Raw genomic sequence first — 3,924 nt, 5'->3', positions numbered from 1 at the left:
ATTTGAGGGGGGGGGGGGGTTATGTTTTGGTCTTGCTTATTTTAGTCTGTACACAACTGGTCTCCTAGAAGTTTGGGTGGTGCATGCAGCAGTAAAAGGGAGAAGGAAGGACTATTTGGTTGACTAGTCTCAAGTACTAATATTGAATTATTCCATAGCGCAGTGGTTCTCAGATCCCTCTGTGGAGTACTAATAGTAGCTGCACTGTGTTCCATTGGTAGATAGCATGAAATAATTTGAGATCCAAGTTGTGCGGGATGAACTTGTTGAAGAGAGGATCTGGGAAAGAATCTTCTTGCCATGAAGGAAAAACATTTTCAAAGAACCACTGTTACAAGGCTTTTTTTTTATCACTGTCTTGAAAGATGCACTCTCTTGGGCTTTGCTTTTCCTAATATTACATTCACTAGCATAACAAGGGTGGGGCAAGAGGGGCACTAGTCTCAATTTAGTGGGCACATCCTACAGAGCTCTGGGTGGTGCATGCAGCAGTAATGCACCTCTCTCCAGTACTTGACATTCTTCTCTTCCCCACCCTCCTGCTGTCTGGTGCTCACCAGCATCCCTGCCCAAGGCACTAAAATGCCTCTTCTCACACAGCTGTGTGTTCAAAGACACTTGGCCTTTTGTTTGTTTAATTCTGGTGCTCCTAATTAGAACAGTGTTGTCACCAAAATAAAGACTTCTCTCTTGGTCATATGAGTATTTAAAGGACATAATCTCATTCTCTTCCCTTTTCACTTTAGCCATCATTTGGCCAAACTGTACATATTAAGTTCAAATAACCTGTCCTCATAAGTCATTTCCTTTAGCCTACGAACTGTGGCCTAGAATATATGGCAGCTCAATCAGCTGCTCTGGAGCTGCTAGAAAACTAGACAGGTACAACAGAGCTAAATTAAAGTTTTTGTATTGGGCTTTACTCAACTCTGATTTTTATTAAACCTTAAAGTTTGTGATTGCCTTTCTTTGTGCATTATCTGCAACTCACAGTGACACTGACTTTTTGTTTTGACAGTTGCAGCTCTTTCTCAATAGACTTGCACAGAACTCATTAGGCCACTGTGATGTTTCTTGTCTATGTAGAAGGAAGAAGAACTGCTTTGTGCAATTAAGTTTTCTTTCTGAATTCGCTGGTGCTGATGATAGTCATTCTGTTTGAAACTTCCTTTCCCCTCTGTGTACAATTTGCAAACCATAATCTTGATACTCTTAAATTTTCAGGAATTAAAGTGAGAAATTATAGAAACAAAAACCAGTTCCTAAATTTCTTTGTAAAGTAGATCAAGAAGTTTAAGTGACATCATATCTTGACTATACCAGGGTCCAGGGATGAAATGTGCCAATTAAGAAATATTCATATGATTTTATTTTAGTGTCATTGAAATGCTGGGCAAACAAAGCCCGAGTAGGACAGTCCCTACACACTTCCTACATAAAATTTCTTCTCTTCTTTTTTTTTTTAAAATCCTGCCCCACCTGTGTTATGTGTGAGGCTATCTGCTGAGATTATCAGTGTGTGCTCATGACACCGTCGTCCCATACACACTAGAAACTCAGAAGCACACAGTTTTAAAACTGATGAGAAGTGTTACCAGCTGTCTTAGAGAAGACTTTAGTAGAAAAGTTTGATTTTTTTTTTTTTTTTTTTCTTTCCCACGAATCCCCCTGTGAACTATTTCAGAAATGGAGGTAGAGGACAACAGCAGAAACACATTCACTTACATAGTTTTAAAAGCTGCAGCCTAAGGAAGCAGAATTGGCCTGGGAAAACATAGTGAGGGGAGAGAAGAGAGGAGCACTCCCACGTTAACATTTTAAACTCCTGTTCCCTCTGCTACTTCTGAAGAGGGTTTGAACAGGGTTCTGTTGAGTTGAGCCTGTTACAAAGTTACTTTTAACAAGGCTCTGCCTTAGGTCTCCAGGCCTGGGAAATGGTGGCAGAGGTGTTTGTTACTTAGTTTAATTTGTCAGATAGGATTTTTTCCCCCCTCATGCTTCAGTGCTGATGTGATGCAAGTGTGTGTGTGTGTGTGTGTGTGTGTGTGTATGTGTTTGTGCGGGGTTAGGGGTTGAAATAAAACTGAAGGTAGCATATAAAGCCTCTTTGCTTTTTATTTTAAGATGTTTCTCTTGCTTGCTGCAATCCAGTCATAATTTATTGCTGGCCCATCTGATCCTCTGTTTGATGTTTGTAAACATTGGTTGCTAACCTTGCTGTCCAAGTTTATGTCCCCCTGATCTGGTGCCATGTTCTCCATGTTTGGTGCTGCCTGTCAACCAGGCAGCCGTGTTGCCATTTTAGTGATGCAGTGTCACATTGAGGAGAAACTGATCAGAGAACCTCAGGGCCCTCTGCCTTGGGGATTAAATTACTGCTTTAATTTACAGTTCTGATGAGAGGCCTCATTCCAATATCTGTCTTATACTTTAAATGTTGGAATCGCTCTTTAAAAGTCGCACGGACATGTTGTGCTGGTTTTAGAAGAGCAGGCTTTACATAAACCCACTTTAACCTAACCTCCCCCGGGTTACTGTAATTAATTGGGGGTTAACTGAGTGTTTAAATTTATTTGTAGTGGTGTTATTAACAGGACCCCGTGAGCTGGTGCTTCAGCAAGAAGCCACATTGGTTTATGTTTGAATCTGAAGCGTCTTTGCCTTTTTGTGTTCTGTGGGTAATGATCCTCCTCTCCCACTTCCTTTGGTTATGGGGTACATTTTTTTTAAAATTTCAAAATGAGGTTTGCATTTGATTGTTAAGCCAAACTTAAAATGCCACAATGCCTCTTGAATAATAAATGAAAACATTTCTATTTTTACAGAACTCATGAACTTTTAGGATTAATGTCAAACTGGATATAATCCTAAACTGTTCCTCCATTTTACCCAAACCAAACCTGAAGTGTCATTAGTTTTGACTGTTTACAAGCTGCAGAGTAGCCTGCTCTCACATTCTTCCACCCCTATTCCCTTTACTCTCCCTGCAAGCACAGATATTAGCATCAAGTAATTAACAGACCTTTCCTGGTGGTTGACTTTCTTTGCCTGTCACCATCTTCTTCTCTCTGTGTCATGCCACATGCAGAACCGATTGCAGCAGAGTCTGTCACCAGTTACTGCTAAGTCTCAATGTGCTCACACTATTTGCTTGGCCATTCATTGTTGTCTTTTTTTTTTCTCCCTCAAAGTCAGTAGATGGGGGAGGAGGGAGGAAGAGAAAAGTCAGTGACTTGGGCCTGCTTCTGCTCTCTTTGTAGCAGATGGCAAAATTGTCACTGAATTCAGTGGAAGGAAACCTGGAGTCCTGATAACCTGAATGCTGAACAGCTGCATCACCTGCTAGAACTTGATGAGAAAGGAGCATGGGGTAGAAGTCTGGAGCTAATTAAGTCAACGGTAAAACTTTCAGGAGTCTACTCGGGGAACAGAGGGACCTCAAGACTGCACAAGGGAGGAGTTGTCTTTTATTAGTGAATAATCCACAGACAAAACAATTAGAGCTGCATAGATAATTGCTGCTCAAGTGTTGTTTTCCATGAAATTCCATGTGAATTTACAAAATTTTTCATTTGGCCCAGATATGCAGTTTTGGGGGACGGATTAAAATAACAGCCCAAAATTTCACCCAGCCATATAAACCATGTTGGCATCGTTATGATTTTTTTTCTTGCATCTTGTATTATCTACTTATTTTCATGGGCTTTCCCCCCTGACCCACCGTTTAAAGTTCCTGTTGATGAGGTCCTATGATTACATAAAAAATCCATCTTATTTTTAATGATTGTGGGGAAGATCTTTAAAGAAGATGAAACTGAGAAGGCATATGAAAGCATGTTTTAAAAATAATTGCAATTTTTTAAGTTGACTTAGGGGTGAGGTGGGGCTGGCTCATGAGTTTTGAAGTTTGGGGGGTCCGAAGGA

At 40.5% G+C, this 3,924-nt stretch overlaps 1 protein-coding gene across 3 annotated transcripts in view; it reads left to right on the top strand.

Moving 5' to 3' along the window:
* Positions 1-3,924, top strand: part of DUSP10 (dual specificity phosphatase 10) — a 34,301-nt gene that overhangs the window by 3,427 nt on the left and 26,950 nt on the right. The window lies entirely within an intron of this gene.

This window comes from Alligator sinensis, unplaced genomic scaffold (genome assembly GCF_000455745.1).
Source record: "Alligator sinensis unplaced genomic scaffold, ASM45574v1 scaffold266_1, whole genome shotgun sequence".
Lineage (NCBI taxonomy): Eukaryota > Metazoa > Chordata > Crocodylia > Alligatoridae > Alligator > Alligator sinensis.
The sequence above is the reverse complement of the archived record's forward strand: the minus strand, read 5'-3'. Positions and strand labels throughout refer to the sequence as shown.